General features: G+C 36.9%; 1 long non-coding RNA gene across 1 annotated transcript; it reads left to right on the plus strand.

Annotated features, from left to right (window-relative positions):
* Nucleotides 1-1583: 1583 nt before the first annotated feature.
* LOC127060306 (uncharacterized) lies at nt 1584-11377 on the plus strand. Its single transcript, XR_007779195.1, has 3 exons — nt 1584-1785; nt 7782-7846; nt 9747-11377. It is a non-coding gene; the product is annotated as an uncharacterized LOC127060306 (long non-coding RNA).
* Nucleotides 11378-18046: the final 6669 nt, after the last annotated feature.

Here is an 18046-nt window from a genome sequence, read left to right on the forward strand (position 1 = left end):
TTTCTCTTGCATTCATGCACCTGGCAGTTTGAAAGATTGCAAAAAAGTGGTGTTAGAGCACAAGGAAGCAGAACAGGGCAGTCAAGATCTCTAGTACATCTTTTGGTGACAGCTGGCTTAGCACAAGCTGGCAGTGTGCCCAGGTGGCCAAGAAGGCCACCAGCATCCGAGTTTGGATCAACACTAGTGTGGCCAGCATGATAACAGCAGTGATTGTCCCCCGGCATACAGAACTGATGAGGTCACACCTTGAATCCTTTATTCAGTCCTGGTCCCCTGGAAAAAATCAAGAGAATGGCAAGTGATAGGACAAGAAGAAATGGCCTCAAGTTGTGCCAGAAGAATTTTGGATTGGATATTACATTTAGATTGGATTTATAAATTTTCATTGCTGAAAGGTTTTTCAAGCTTCAGAACAGGCTGTCTAGGGAAGTGGTGGGGTCACTGTCCCCAGAGGAATAAGACCTGAAGATGTGGTTCTTAGAGATAAGGCTGGACTTGGTAGCACTAGGTTAACTGTTAGACTCAATGATTTTCTTTTCCAGCCTAAATAATTCTGACTTCATTCTATGATGCTTTTCCACTGTGTTTTAGAAGAATAGGAGAAATGTTTAAAAACTATTTTTTCTTTCTCTCTAGGATGGCTAATCTTTAAAATGCATTGGATTTATACATTCCAATTATATATGCTGAAGGACAAAAGACAGTTAATAGAAGGCTTGGAAAAAATAGATCAAAAGGCCTTTATCAGCTGCTTACAATTCTCCACAATGGTTCTGACAGTGATTGAAAACATTTCTCGAGTTTTGGGTGCCAGCCCAGAGTACTGCTAATAGTGAGCAGACAATCTGCAGTTTTATTTTTTATAAAGCTTCCTCCTAAAAACCCCATCTCCTTCTCCACCATCTTTAACATTGTACAAGTTCTGCAACTGCAGCCAGACCTAGCTGCTCAGTGAAAGATCTTTAACACAATTGTGTTGCCATTTGTCCACAGCAGCGAATTGAATGCATGCAGTTCTGATTAATTATATTAGAATCATTCATTCATAGGATTACAGACTTAATTGGGAAACAAATACAAGTCAAAATGGACTACTGCTGGATGCCCCAGGAGATTGTTTTTCTGAATTTTTAACAGACTGATCTTGTGTATACAAATAGGGCAGGACAATGAGAATAAAAAGCAAAGGGAGGTTGCCATCAAGTTGTGAAACCAACCAGGAAGTGGGGAACTCATTTTCAAAGTTCATGAAAATGCAACAGATGCTGTCTATCAAATGAGCAACTCTGTTTACAATTACAAGAAATGTCTTTAACAAAAGCTGGCATTTGGCTACATTTGCTAGATTTGTCTTTTGTTACAATCCAGATGTTTGTGTGGGTTTGCAAACGTGTTTCTTGAGGTCTATTCAGTTTTGGGGACGTTCTTGGCTGAGTTTTGCCTACTCAAGAGGGCTTTTTAATGTTTTCAGATGGAAACCATGAGAAATTTCAATGTGTTTCATAAGATCTGGGCAACAGCAGGCAAAATAAGATAACTCTGTGCTGCTAGTCATTGTGTTTCCAAGGGCCATTCGAACCAGCGCTAGGCTCAGTTTCCTGTAATCTCTGTACATAGCACCAAAGAACTGGTCTAGACATGTTTACTTCAAAAGACATCATCAGATCCAAGTGTGCTGAGGAAGGGCACTTTGTCTGGCTCAGGCCCAGTGATTTGATGCTGTGTCTATTTGCATTCAGGATTTGAGCCGGATCACATCTGGATGGCTTGAAATTCAGTCGGGTAAGGTCTGTCAGCATCTGGCCACAATATAACATTTACTTCTTATGATCATCCTCATTAAGGAGATCCAAAATATTTATTATGTAGAAATGGATGCAGTTTTACCTAACATAGACCTTTGAACTGCTGCTGTTTCCTCTCTAACTGCTTGATTTAACGAAAACCAGTTTTAGCCATCTGTTTTTTGGTATGTGCTTATTTTAACTTTATATTCTTCAGGGTGATTCAGAGTATGTGTTGGTATGGTTTGCTTAAGGGGAAGCTTAATCACAGATGGGAGCTGTTCGTGTTATAATACCAGAGCATATTATTTGTACACCTAAGCGATTATAATTTTGTTCTTCTTTGGCCCCATAAAAGGAAAAGAAAATAAACAATACTTGTATTTTGCCTTTTATCAAATCTGGATCCCAAAACAGCAACATGCATAAATTAAAATCTACTGAGTGGTTTTAACTATGCTTTTTTATTGTTAGGCCTTTACATGATGTCCAAGAAACAATTAGCTGGTCTGAAAAGTCTGAAGGGGCCTTAAGAAGCAGCATAACATGCAAGGGGTGGTCAATCTCCCAGAGACAGATCAGGGGATTCAGCTGAGGAGAGAGGACAGTGCAAAACCATCTAAAACAAAAAGTCAAATAACCAAAATCCAGACTCCCACCCTCCCAGGATTCCTCCTGATTGCAGATCACAAAATGTCAAGACAGCTGAGCAGTGACAACCCCTTCCTTACGTCTGCAGGCTTGACAGCAGGGCAGTCGGAGTTAAAGGATGGTGCTCAAAGTGGTTCAGCTTTTCCATGGGGTCTTTTGGCTGGGGCTTCAGTGAGTGAATGGGGTGATGTGGATAAGGACTCCTGTGCAGTAAATGGAAATGGGGAAGTGGTTTTTGGATGAGGCAGATTTGTTGAGGAATCCTTTTTACCTTTTTCTCACTGAATCTTGTTATATTAAGTATTGTTGGGAAGCAGAAGAGAACTATTTAAAACATCATACACCACAGTTTTCATTTGCAGGAAACAGCAAAACTTTAACCAAAGTTAAGAAAAAAGCCAGCTCATGATTTTTCAGGCAGATAATGCCTTAGAAAGTCAGTAGATGTATCTGGGGCTTAGTAAAAACCTGTGATTCACTTTATACCAGCCTGACCTAAATTAGTATCCCACCCTGCAATGAACATACAGATTTTAATTTAAGCATCCTGCATGTATAACTCTTTTCTCCTTAGTAATAGTGTAGCACAGAAGCCTGGTGACTAAACAATCCTCTATCAACAGTTTTATTTTACATCCTCCTCCATCACCACCTTCTCTGCCTTACTCATGAAGAATGCTTTAGAAATTCCATGTTGAAAGCAAAAGTTCTTAGTTGCATTGCAAATTATTTTCATACAGTAGTCATATCTATTTTCATCATAACATTTGCATATGCATCCTATGTGTGTGTATGACGCTGGAAATTCTGCTTTACTTGTTACCTATAATCTGAAATAAGGGATGACATAACTTTTGACACAATTTGGCACTACAAAGTGTGGTATTTTCAATTCTGTATATCAAAGCTCATACAGTTCATACTATATAATCACATTTTATGGTTTTGTTCTCTTGATTATTTCTAAGTCAGAAAGATTCTAGCTACATGGAAAACCAACTCAGTTAAACTTAGATCCTTGATTCTGTTCCCTGCATTTATAAGTGTTTATCTTCCCTAGTAAGTAGTGCTACTTCTTTGTAGACCTGGGAGTCCAGTGCTGTGTGAAATGTGTTTTCCAGGTTTGCTTTGCTTCTGTCTCCTGCCTTTTTTCTCCTACAGTATTTGGCACCAGAGCAGCTGGACACTGAACTGAGGTTTGTCCAAATGTCTGGGCTAATTTCCAAGTAGGTTCTTTGAACAGATGTTCCCACTGAATTTCACCAAGGGCTGGTTTCATTGTGCCTAGAACCTGCCATATGCTACTTTAAAAAAAGCACTTTTTTCTGAGGGAACTGTGTTTAATATTGAGATTCAGCTAAAGCTATGAGTTAGAAGTTCAAAGTTCAGACCACTCTTTAGTTAGCCAAATGTATATATAATTTTTAATTGGCCAAGTATGGTAATTCCCTATATTGTACATTTTCCCATGTCTCTTAATAATTATGCTCTCTTAGCACAGGAGAAACAATCTCTTTCCTTTCCATGAGAAGTTCCAGCATAATTTTCTACTTCTCAGATCATAGGCTGTCTAAGTACTGAGTCAAGATTGTTCTCTTCTTTCCAACAAACTTTCTCAGATGCTGGAATATTAAGATTAAAATGTGAATGCTGAAATTTAATGACAGTGTGTGCAGCTGAAGATTCAAAAAACCTGTTACAGCTGAACACAAATTGCACTGCCTATCATTTAGTTATGCAGTTTTTAAGTAGCTGACATGTGACATCGTTTGAATTCCAGTGATGGAGAAGACATTTTCTTTCTCTTAGCCAAACATAACAGTTACAGGAATCTTATCTGAAGAGAAATGTCTGATTTCCTTCCAGAGAACAGAAATATTAAATCCTAGTTCTAGGAATGCAATGTTTAGGTCATGCTGCCTCGGGCTAACAGTACGTGTCTGGTAAAACTACTGCATGTGTGCACTGTGACTGAGCTGGGAGCCAGCCTGCTGCAGCAGAGCAGTGCTGAGCCTGAGCTAATCAGCCTCACTAGGAGGGCAGATATCCCAGTTTACAGTGAACACTATGCTATTCCCATTCAGCAGATCTAGACCCCTGCCCAAATCCTGTGTGTGTGCAGCTGTCTGCACCCAGCCATGAAGCCTCTGATCTTTCCTCTTTATTTCCATGCCATGCTTGGACTATTAGGTATGATCTGAGAATGTCAGTTTGGGTTTTCAGGAATTAGAATTATAAAAACAAATTTAAAATTTACTGAAGAACGGGTCATTTTACATGACATTGGTTAAAACGATAATAACTTTGACTATTTTTTCTTTCCAGGTGTTCTTTCCAGAAACATAGTTGTTTCTTCTAAGAAACTACTAGAAATTAGTTCTGTGATGTAGATACAAGTTTGAAAGGCATAATTTCATCAAGGAAATACATAGAGGTCACAGAGTAAAAACACCTTGAGCTGGTTTTTTCACAGTAATAAACTCACAGAAGAATTAAGTACTGAATTTACTGAAAATAAATGTAATTTTACAGGATTGTTGATACCCACAGTTTCAAACATTGCTTGCTTATACATAGGGCAGAAGAAATACTTAGTAGGAAGAAAATCTCATGTAACTGATTTCAAAAGAAGCACTTCTTATCCCAATCACTCTCAATGGCACTGCTAGGAGGAAACTGTGAAAAAATATTATCTCAGCCAATGCATGTTTTGCCTAGGCAGAAAACAATCCCTATGTGCTGTTGTTTTTAAATCCTACTGTCTTTCTCCCTTGCAAAAACTCACTTCAGCACTTTCCATTTTGCATGGTATTTATTTCTTTCCTTGTCATTTATTCATATTCACCACAAAGTGTGTAATATCTGTATAGGAGTCCCTGAATAAATGAGTCCTTTTTGTGAAATTTTAGTTATTTAGATTGAAACGAAGTATCTAGAGGACTAATATGTTGATAGATTGAATGATTAATGAGAATGAAGGATGTGGTGTTAAAACCATATTCAACAGTCAACATTTTCTTTGTTACAGTTCACTAACTGGGATCTACTTTGCAGCTTACAAGCACTGGAATGCTTCTGGAATTACTCCATAATTAGCAGTGCTCCAACTCATTGGTGTTTCTCAAAATCAAATTTGTGTTTCATTAAAAGAGAATTTTAAAAAATTCTCATTTCAGTGTTATTACTTACACAGCAAAACCATTTTGCTTTCCTTTGGTTTTCTGTGCAGCATTCACATTGTATTATCTACCACACTTGCTTTGGAAAGAGTCATTGCTTTACAAACACAAACTAACAGGACCCATTGCATTTGCCTGACCAGTATTGACTACTTAGGGACATAGATTTGACTCTTATAAAAGCCATCCTTACAAAAACAAAGGAAAGCTATGTTCTCAGTGTTTCATTACTTACTAAAAAGAGTGACAGCAAGGATCTTCATCCTCATTAAGCCGCTTTTTGTCTTTGCACATTTGCATATTCCAAATTTAGATCCTATTATATGCTAACGAGCACTGCTACACCATGATGTGTGAAATTCAGAACTTGTTGAATTTAACAGGAATGGCCTGGATTTTCTGCATATGTTAAATGTCTCTGAGCCAACAGAATTAATTCTTATAGTATGAGAACCTCTACTTTTAAACAATGTATGTGGCAACTGGACATGAAATCATAATGGCTTCGTGTCTTTGATCTCTTCTTTGCACCAAATGTATTCCCCCTTTTTAATGAGGGGTTGCCTTATATTTCATAGTTTGTAAATGGCTAGATTTATAGCTGGTTGCTCTAGGGTGATTATTGCAGTAACACCTACTTATAATTCTCTTCTAGTGTTAAAACAGCACAACCTTTCCACATTTTTAGACCAGGAAAAAGTGGAAGGTAGTTTTAGTACACTCTTTCTAGCATATTCCAGTCTTTGCTCACAAAAATCGTCATAATGAACAGAATGGTCAGTGTAGCAATTTAATTAGAATACAATAGATTATCTATGTTTTTAAGAACTATCAATTGGAAGATCTCTTGTGGATGGAGTTCTTCCTGAATCTAAATGTAAATAATCACAGTTGTAGCAATTATAGTAATAATACTAAAATAAAAGAATTTCATCTAATTTTTTTAGAAATGGCTAGCTGTAAAGATTTTTTCTCTCTGAAGTACTCCACTTAGGGTAAAGTAAGGACTGGTAAATGGAAGTAATATGAGGAATTAAAAAACAAGATGTGTGGACAAACTTCTAGGCCGGAGATCTAAAAGCAATTTGTCTGAAGTGGCTCATCAGAGCGAGGAGAATTGCATTTCCTAGTAGTTTATATCTACAAATAAATTCAATTCATCCAAGTCTATTTCTTTGAAAAAATAATCTGAACTGGAAGTACATTTTGTTAGTTTTATAATTTCCACATGCTTTTTTGAGTTTACAATTATGAGTATCTTGTAAAGATGAAGGCAAGAATTATTACAAAAAAACCTAGCTACCATCATAAAGCACAACAAACCATCCCCCAAAACCCCACACTGCAAAAATCAACAGGTTGTGTATCCTAAGGTGGAATAGTGCAAACCTCTTCCAATGTCAGAACTAAAACACTGAGAAACAACATGATTATGAAAAATGGTTTGAAGTTCAGTCAAAGTTGTAGTGCACTGTAGTGATAATGTTAAAGTATCCTTTTCATAATGTTCTTGTTTATGCAATGCAGCCAACAGGCTTCTAGTTAGAAAAATTAAGAAAAAATTGGTAATACCTTGTTAACAATAGTCCTTGTGAATTCAGCATAAAAAAGAGCAACAGATAATTATTTCTGAATGGATAACAGATGTGTACAGCCATATAATAAAAAGCCGTCCCAGAAAAGCTCAAAAGCAAGAAATTTTAATTTTTTGCAAAACACTACCTTAGCCTCACTAAAAACACATGACTGTCTGTATAGAATATCATCCTCAGAGAATGGAATTTTAATATATTATTTGTGTTCAGACTAATATCTGAGCATAGTACAGCAGCAGATTGGAACAGGTTGAAAGCCAAATTTTTATTTTAATTTCAATACTACTTTTTTTTCTAAACTAATTATGCACAGGGAAACTATGCTTTATCCATTATTTTTTGAAGAAAGCAAAGCTCCAGTACTGACAGAAGGCAGAGGCTATAGGGAACAGATTAAAGTCAAGCCTTATTTCAGAAAAAAATATTGAAAGATTTGATGTTTAAACATTGATGTTAAAGGATGTAATGGGTTAAAATATATTAGCTGCTGGCTAATAGAACAGGCCTTCATAACGAGGTCAATGGCCTAGTTTATAAAAGTAAACAATCTGCTTACTTTTTCCACACAGAATACCTTTGAATAAAGAAAATGGGAATACATACATCCTGTACTGGAAAAAGAATTTCTATGTTGGTAAGCTGATTTCTTCCACTTACAGAATGATCTTGTAGTGTGAGTGAAAGTCTCTCTAGCTGTATAATCAGAACAGTGGGCACAGTTTTTAGCTGAGTGTTGAATAGGAAGAACAAGGTGGGTTTTGGCATGGAGGAGGACATGGTTCTCCACACAGCTTATTGTAAACAATTGGCTTCCTTACAATTATTGCTGTCCTGGAAGTTCCCCCATGCTTCCCGTCCCTTCTTCCCTCACCTCCAGATCAGTATCTACCTTCTACACAGCCTTTAAAGATTTGGGAAAATATTCTCATGCATGTCATCCAAACTGTATGTCAGCCTATGGATATATAACAGATTTACCCACAGATCACCCAAAGAGTGTTAAAAAACACATGAAATGCTTTAGAAAATATGAAGAGTTAATGGAACATGACAAAAGTTGATCTTTCAAATTTATAACAAGGAAGAAAACATATTTCTCTAATGCATTTTACCTTGGGATCACTGATTAAATCTGAAAAATAGTTCACTGTTAATTTTCCTGTTTGAGAGACAGAAGCTATCCTAAGACCCATGAAACATAGGTGAATCTGCTAAGAGGAAGCACTGCCCATTTGGGCTGACTCTTCAGAGGAGAAAAAGGATCTTATAACATCACAACATGATAATTTTCAAGAAGCAAAATTCTTCTAATCTGATACCTTCAAATAACAAAAACAATATTATCATATTACATTAATATATTATATTATATTATAATATATTATATTATATTATATTAGTTATATTATACCATATATATAGTTATCCTTTCAGAAAAAATATTATACAAATCTCTCTATGGATCTTTTACTTTATTTGAGAACACATTTTAAGAAATTTAGTTGGCAAATTGTTAAGATATTATAAAATACTCTGTATTTAGTATATATTTCCATATTTAAATATTATGATTTATGAAAATGGAGGAGCAAGAAAACGTAAAAAAATGAAGGCTTAAGCTACGTATTGTAGAAAGTGTCCACATTGGAGACATGGAGTAAAAAAGTGGAAAAATGAATTATCTATTTTCTCGAGGAAAAATCTACTGACACCTACTTCTATTCATAGCACTCTCATGCACAATTTTTTATTGATTAATTTGTAAAGCAGAATGATAGACACTTCTCCCACATGCATGCTTTTGTCAGTGGCAATGATTGTCTATGAATATCAAATCATATACAGCAGGATGTCATTATGAGTTGCCAGGTTTGATTTGTGGAACACAGCACATTTGCATACTTAAATAGTACCTTGAGGTACCAAAAAAGGGGGGGAAAGTATTCTTTTTAAAGTATTAATGAGAAATATTTAATAAGGGAAAGACAATTTTCTGTATATTTGTTGTCTCTTTCATTTACTGTGTCATCTCACATTTTCCTTTAGTTCAAAGTGTTAGTAACTATGCCTACCAGATAATCTTACATAGCCCAACATGAAGAACAGCAAATGGCTGCAAGAAAGCTTCTTTCTTTTGAGGCCAAAAGACAAGAATAGCTTGTCTTTTGGCCACAAAATCCTAGAAAGACCAGCAGCTTCTGTTCCAGCAACAAAGAACTCATCTTTGTCAATAATTGCTCACAGTGGTGAGTGCAAATGGAGTGTGAGGTGACAACAAGAAAGAAGGATGGAGATAGAAAGGGCGTAGTCAGCCTGGGTACAGGTGTTTGCCTAAAGTTTAACTTCTGTGTTTTAAAGGGCTATCCCAGTGCATGGATAAAATTCATCCCTGAGAGAAAGCCAGGTCTTACTGAACATGAAAACGTGTTTCTGGTTTAGGGCTTGTGCTCCCCCTTTTCAGAGATGCAATATTTCACTTTTTTTTCTGGAGGACTGCTTTCTATTTTTTGTTGTTCTTGTTCTCTTCTTTTCAGTTCAATATCAGCCATGAGTAGGTGCCTGTCAGTGCATGTGGGAGAGCACTTGGTTACATCAGGAATTCTTGCTTCATGAGTGAGAGGAGTGAAGGAAAAACTCCCACCAACACATATTTTTTCAGCCTATTTAAATAGTCTTGGCAATACCAAAGAGAAGATAATAATCTGGACACCTACAGACCGAGGGCCTACTCGTGCCTTCCACATCTACATAGAGAAAGCAGGAGTCATCCATCTCTGCTGCTGCAACTTCACCATTTCCTCAAATTTAGAAAGTCCATTTCTGTCTTCCAAGGACCACATAACCTTCTACACAAAGGCCTCCACTAGGAGTGGTGCCATTTGGGATCAGCTATGATCACCCATAACTATCACAGCAATTTGGTAGAAGCTGACACATGCTCACTGAAGACCATATGAACAAGGACCACACTGACTGCCAAGCAACTTGAAAGTCAAGAACTCTGGCAAAGCTGAAAATCTTCTGTGAACCTCTGTAAATGGTTTGTTTGAGACTTGTGACCGGAATACTTGTTCAGTTTTAGAAGAGAAGAACAAACTGTACCTTTCAGGAAAACAAGAGGAAATTGAATACGGGAAAAGCCCATTCCTTATCCCCATGAAATTTTCCTTAAAAAGAAATACATGGAATCTTGAAGACGATTTGACTATGAAATGCTGGCATCATGTTCAGTGGCTAGTTACACATTTTTGTGGATTTTCTGTGACATTTCTGTGTCCAAATCTGTTGTGTTTTGTGATGCCAAAACAGCCAGAAGAGAGTAAACATTTTACTATTGTTTTTATGATGTCATTATGATATGAAAGAATGATGGAAAAATTTCAGTGAAAGTCCATAGAGATTGTTTTTAGCTGTCCTTATAACGTATCATAGCATCTCCATCAAAATGACAGATCTTGTGAGATCCTGTTAGGAATTGTTCTGGGGATGGAACAAACCTTTTCTATTGCCTCTTTCATATTCTAGGTAACAGAAGGCAGCTTACAACTAAGCCATTATAGCTGCAGAATGCTGTCAGTTGTATTTTTTATTTTGCTTTGAAAGCAGCAATGCAAGTGCCAAGGACAGAATCTTGCTGTGATACATCGTTTAAATGATGGCATATCAAAGGGAACAAAAATATGAGAAATATGTGCCAAGCTACAAGTATGTGAGTAAGCACCTTGTCCAATGCATTGACAACTGTGTATTACAATGACAAACCTCTAGTGTTAATTCAGGTAGGAGAGATATCACATTATTTTAGTGACTTCACATATCTAAACTGTGGAACATCCTGCCAAAGAGTTTGTAACACCAAAAGTGTACATGCTTTCAGCTGGACAAAGGTCATGTTCACTGCACAGAAATCTTTGGAGGATTCTTAGATATAAAGAAACTGTTCATTCAGGGACTTCTGAGCAGGAGTCTCTGGAAGACTACTCAGAACAATTGTAGTTTACAGAACTTTTATTCTGTGCTTCCCCTAAGCATCTACTTCTGCTCATGACTGAAGACGACAGAGCTGGGTGAACCTTGGGTTTGCCCTAGTATAACAATACATTTTGTGTGGCACCTAATGTGAAATACTCTTATATTACCATAGCAATAATAGAAAAAACTAGCACCAAACTCTGAACAAGCTAATTATTTCCCCATCCATTGTTATTACCACGTTGCCTAGTGTCAATCAGATGGATAGGATCTGCTAACACCTATTCTCTCAGATTCTTTACAGAGAAATCAAGTGAACCTCTTCCCAAAAAACTGACATGGGGGAAAACAGACACTTGGACCCAAACACACAAAGCAGATACAAAAATAAAGGCAACAACAGAAAGCCCAATATACAACAGTTTTAGTGCTACAACAGCTTAATTACTCTATTAGCCATAAAATAAAAAAGCAGTTTTGATCTCCATAATATTTCAGCTGGTTGATGCTTATAGAGAGCATATCCCCACATGAGGCTGCATGTAAAGAAGCATGAAAGTTCTTTCAGAGATGAAATCTCACATAAATGATTAGTCAAATGTGGAAGTCAAAATTCAGTAATTAATCAACAATTAATGAGAACTAGTATGAGGAGACCTGATCAGTCACACATATTCTATTTCAAAATTAAAGGCAAATTAAATTGTCTTTAGCCCTAGCCTAATGATGCTGTATGTATGCTGAACTATATGTATGTTTTAAAAATTTGTCTTGTAATTTAGCACTTATTAGAAAAACTTAATAGTGCACAAACTGAAATGCATTTGCTTTGCAAACTCTCTAAAGCAAACTCTTCAGCAATTATTTTCTGAACTGATGAAGGACACAAGCAAGAGACTTCTGCACGATACAAAAATTCTAACTAATTTTTTACTGTTTTGAAGTTTTCTTTTCTGCCATAATATATCCATTGTTCATTTAAGGAAACTATCTTTTTAATCCTCTAGTTTCACTAAATTAATGAAAATTCCAATTTCAAAAAAAATTAACAGAACCTGCAATAGCTCAGAAACTCAGCTGCAGTCTCTGTCTCTTTAGGTATATAGATTACTAGTATGACATCTGTGAAAAATTAGCTTATAACTGTTAATATAATTCTCAATACACTTGATTCAGAGTAAACTGGATTCAGTTTATCTCTTTAAGGAATTTTTTATTATTATTTTTACTCACATTTTTGTTGTAGTGCCAGACTATTTCATTGTATCTCAAACTTTTTCAGCAAAAGAGAATGAAAATGGGTAGCAAAGTTCTGGTTTTTATTTTCTGGGCTTTGTTTTTATTACATTTAAAACAGGCCTTGTAATTTTTCCCTGTTTATTTTGCTGCAAGATGTTTTGATAGATTTCACAACAAATAGCCATTTGCCTCATTTCTTTTTCATGTACACTGGATTTTACATAATGATCTCTTGGGCCTGCTGTTTTAGTACCATTAATGAATTGTTATGTAAAGTTCTTACAGAATTCACTTATGAAAGAACTATGTTCTCCATTAATTATATTAGTGCTAATCAACAATTCTGAGCTTGCAACACAAGAAACTCATCCATCTGATTGTCCATCAAACATGAAAGGTAAGGGGTTTAACAGGAAGGGCAATTGTAACTACCTTCCAAGAGTGACTCTTACCTCATTCTATGAGCCGCCCCTTTTGAAAGCATTTAATGGGCCTCAGATAATCGAGTTTTTATAGTCTAAAGGTTGGATGTTAAGGCTAAAGTCAGGCTTCTTCTAAGTAGCAAGCAAAGGGAGATAACTGTTTCCAATGACAGATTTATCCTCATTGTCTCTGGAGATGCCTAGCTCTTTGTGGAACAGAAAAGGACTGGGACAGCTGATTTAGACTAGATACCTAATGTTAATGGCTACAGGTTAAATTAAAATATTCCACCCATAGATTAGTTTATTTAAATGTGACTTCATTTATTTAAATTAAACTAATTTCCAGATATTTCAGTTATTTAGTTGTTCAATAGGTTCTACATAGCTTCAGTTTTTGCCGATATGTCATTATACAATTAGTACTCATAATGTAGCACTTTGTTTCTCTCACTTTCCAACAGTAACTAATGAAGGAAATTTTGCAGGCAGAAAATTCTAGCAAGGAGAACACACCAATTCATCTTCTAAAAGAAGGTTCCTGAGTTTAGAAACATTTTCAGATAGTTATTACTTCATAAATGGCTCATTAAAAGCATAAGTTCCTGTGTGGCATCCTATAAAACTGTGAGAACATTTGTAGAAATTAAAATTAACTAAGAAAAGCAAGCATATGAGTTCTTTTGGCTTTGATTTATATATTTAAAAATTCATTATGGTTATTTTCAATTTTTTACCACATTGAGTTTGATTTTACAAAATAGAATAAGATAATTAAGTGAAATATTATGCACTATAACTAACAAAATTTGTGGAACCAGTTCCATGCTCTATTGTCTGTTTAGGCATTTAAGAAGTGGACAGTGTAACCCACTGTCTTTCTGCTTTTTGAATTATTGCCAAATTAATTTTGTTGAGGACCCTCTGAGCAATTGCTTACAAAGCAAACAAAATATAACATTATGACTAGCAGTACTTACATAATGTGACATTGAATAGACACATGATATATTGAAAATTGAGCTTGTATTCACTTGGTGGAGGGCAAAATTTGTATTCACAGCAAAAACGTATTTAAATTTATGTTCCAGAGCATTTACCAGGGCACATTCAGCCTAATTTATCCTGGCTTTAGTTGCAGCAACTTTGAACTGTCTACATAATAGTTCAATCTAGCCTGTTATTTTGAATAAATGTTTCATTCTGGGTTGCACCATTATAAAATGATTCCAAGTACAAATGGAACTTTTAATACTCTCTGGTTTTTTTCTTCTTTTCTTTTTAAATCTTTTAAGACTTTATAGATTTACTGTAACAGTCATTGCTTCCAGCACATAAAACTCAGCTTTATTTGGCTACATGTATTCAACATGAACCAGTGCTGAATACAGCTGTCTGTTAGGCCCAGCTTAAGTGGGAAGCTGGGGTTCAGAGTGAAGATCCACTATATATTTACTTCTCTATGTTTAGTGAGGCAGCTGCCAGAAAAGTGTTTTATAGAGAGCTAGCAGAGAATTGAACAACAAAAATCAGTCACCAAGCCAGCTCCGATGGGAGCTTCCACCGGGCATTTCCCTCACTTGGGCACATATTACTCAATAGTAGATTTGCTTCTGGTTTGCTATCTGCTTTTGGCAGCAGCTGTATTCAAATTGGCTGCACTTCACAGGATCCAGTCAGGCTCATGGGATAAAGAGAGGAGCACAGGTTTGAGAAACTTTCTGTTTGGTTAAGGAACTGGGTGTCTCAGCATCTGTGGTGTGAAATAGACAGTTACTGGGTTGACTGCCCACTGGGAAACAATTTAGAGGAAAATCATTGTGCCTAATTACTAATGATGTGGAGATTCCTACTAGTACCTGAAGATAAAAAACAAGTTCTTCCCTTCTTCAAACAAAACTACTTTTGCTAAGACACAGCTTTTCTACATCTTTCTCCTGTTACTTATTTAAGTTTCTTTGCTTGATGCTTTTCAATCAGATAGAGAGAGACATGGCCTGGAATGGCACTTAGAAATACCAGCAAAATTACCAAAACATCCCATTATTTTGAATACTTTGATATAGGACTAACTTTCAGTGGCCTTTCAGCCTTGTTACACATTGCTTGTGAGCAGCATGTCAGTCAGCTAAGCCTGGTTTGGTTATCTGGAGGGAAACTTGAGCAAGAACACAATTGACATATGTGATTTTGTATTACATATTTTTACTCTCTAATGTATCTATTTTTGTGAGAAGCCAGAGATTCAAATACAAACATTTTTGCTGTTGGAAGACCATTACAAAAGGGAAAGAAACAAGACAGAAAGTATCACATAAACCAGGAAGTTATCTAAAATACTTAGGTGATGCCATCTCTGAAACTAGTACAGGAGAGAAATGCAGTACATCAGAAAAATATTCAAGAGGTAATGCACTATATCATAAGAATATTCAAGAGGTCAGAAAGCAGTAACTTCATTCATTACTATGAAAAAGCTCTAAACATAAGTGATATATGTAAAAAAATAAAATAGTCAAACATTAACTCAACATTTAATGGAGATTTAGAGTATCTTGTTAAGAGAAACTTGACTGTACCAGTATAATACAGATAAGCAGATTCAGGGAGAAAAAAGCCATCCAGAAACTTAGATATGCTCAGGCTACCATCTAAGCCTTTGGGTTAAGATCTATAGATTCCACAAACCTGACATTCAGCTGGAATATCTGGGCTCACTCTTGCCTTTACTGGCAACTCCACACTGCAGTGTAAAGATACAGAGGGACATTCACAGGTTTTTGTAGTACAAGGAAATTCACACTTATATCGGGTAATAATAATTCCTGATTTATAATTCATTCCCAAATCGGCAATTTTCCCATTAAAAAAAATATCTCAAGGTTTTAAAATGAGCTACAAAATGTGTGTACAGTACTCTGCAGAGTTTACAGTAGAACACACCTAGGGGCACATTCTGCTTTTGATGATGCATGTGATTACTGTAACATAATGATAATATGAGTTACATGCTTATTTTGAACCAAATTCTTCTGCTGACATCAGTACAAGTTTAATCACACTCTCAGAAAAAAAAGAAGAGCAGTGATTTAAAAAGCAAAGTTCCGATAGTATTCTATTACACCTAAACACAAATGTTGCTGGGATGGCTTGCTGAGCTGCTTCACATTATTAACATCATTTTACAAATCTGTATGGTCCTCCTGGGTAATTAGGAGGAGCATACAGATCACCAGTCAGTTTAGCACAGCCCTCAGCCCCTGCTTCCATATGCTACTTCAGATATTTTTCAATCCATTTGTAGATCCAGCTGTAGTTTCCTTCAGGGCAATTCTACCTGCCCCAGCACGAGGGTATCCCATGTGCTGCAGAGGGTTATCTGCTCCAAAATGCTCCTCCACGGGTTCGGGGGACACTCTGCCTCACTGTGGTCTTCTCATTGGGCCATAGGTGGATATCTGTTCCAACATGATCTTCTCCATGACTTGCAGGGGAATCTCTGCTCCATGACCTAGGGCTCTTCCTCCCTCTCCTTCTTCACTGACCTTGTGTCCTGATTTAGGGCAAATTTGGGAGAAAACCTCCAAAAGGGGGTCCCTCCAGAAAAAAAACCCACACGACTCCTCCCCACAACCGGTTCAGGAAGAATTCCTTGGAGAGAAGTGGAAAGAAGCTGTTTATTAAACAGGCAAAGCATCCCCCAGCAAACAAAATGAACAATACCAGATGACACCACTCTTTCACCAGTCTGAAAAAAGATGACAAATTCAGAAAGTCACTCCTGGGGCGGTTGCTCTGTTATTAGTGCCTCCAGCACTGGGGCAGCTGCTGCAGCCACAAGGTGCAAACTCTCTCTCGGTGTTTACCAGGTCCCAGTCTGGAGCAGGTTCGAGTAGGTCCAAGAAAGGAAAGGAGAAAGAAAGTCCAGGAAGAAATTTGGACTGCTTAGCTAAACTAACTAAAGAGGAGAGGCAAAAAGCAAGAGCAAGCAGAAGCAAAGCAGAAGCAAGAGCAAGAGCAAAGCAGAAAGCAGGGCAAAAAGCAAAAGCAGCATTATCTACTGCACCGTCTCTGTGTCCCACCAGCTGTGGGGGAGCAGCTGATAAGAAACCAAAACAAAACTCACTCTTCAGAGCCAGTCTTGAAGGCACAGATCATAATATCCAGCATAAACAGCACACACGAATGGGGATACAAGCATCATAACGTCACCCTAGGACACCATGGCATCTGAAAAGCTGTTTCTCCCATTATCTCACACCTCTCTCACAGCTGCTGCACATAATTTCTTACCCTTTCTTAAATACTTTTCACATAGGTGTTTTCCAGCGCTGCTGATGGGCTCAGTTTTGGGGACCAGTGGGTCTATTTGGGAGTTTGAACTGGTTCTTTCTGACATAGGGTCAACTCCTGGTCTCACAGAATTCAGCCCTGGAGGACCCCAGGCTCTTCCCTGGCTAAAAAAACCTAGTCACTTAAATCCTATGCAGGGATATTCAACGTTTTTTTTTTTTTTGATTTTAAAGGACCAATAAAAGACACTTTGATTGTAAACTGGACTGCCAACTTTGACAATTCCCAGTAAAAGAATTTCTCTTAGTTTAGAACTCAATGAAATATTTAAAGTCTGGACCTTAATTTTCCTATCCAAGGGATCTATCATGCTAAGCATTGCTTTCTAAGTGTCACACAAAACATTTCTTAGAATTCAAAATAAAAAGAAAGATTATATGTAATATATGACTAAAATTTTCCGGTTTCTTTCTCTTTTCTTCTGCTTGAGAGAATCCTTTAACTCCTTAGTGCTTTGAAGCAAGTCCTTGCTGTATTAGGATGATCCATATTTGAAGATGGTACACCTTCTACTGCCCCTATGAAAAGCCATTTTATCCAGCCAAAGCGCAAGACTTGGAAAACCATGGGTAATGTGTGTTTTTCAGCACAAAACAAGTGAATAGCTGTAGCCTTGTGATGCTCTTGAGCATGCTTGGAGCTCAAGAGCATCACAAGGCTACAGCTATTCACTTGGAGCGTCCTACCCCCCAAGAGAGGATGTAGCATACTGAAGCCCAGAAATGATGTTATAAAAAACATCTAATATCTGTAAAGGAGATAAGGAAAAACAGGGCAAGGAATATATTCACAGAGGCAACAATAATGGTAAGCAGGAATAGTGGATGGAGACATGGGAGACTGAATTA

Source organism: Serinus canaria, chromosome 1A (assembly GCF_022539315.1).
Source record: "Serinus canaria isolate serCan28SL12 chromosome 1A, serCan2020, whole genome shotgun sequence".
Classification (NCBI taxonomy): domain Eukaryota; kingdom Metazoa; phylum Chordata; class Aves; order Passeriformes; family Fringillidae; genus Serinus; species Serinus canaria.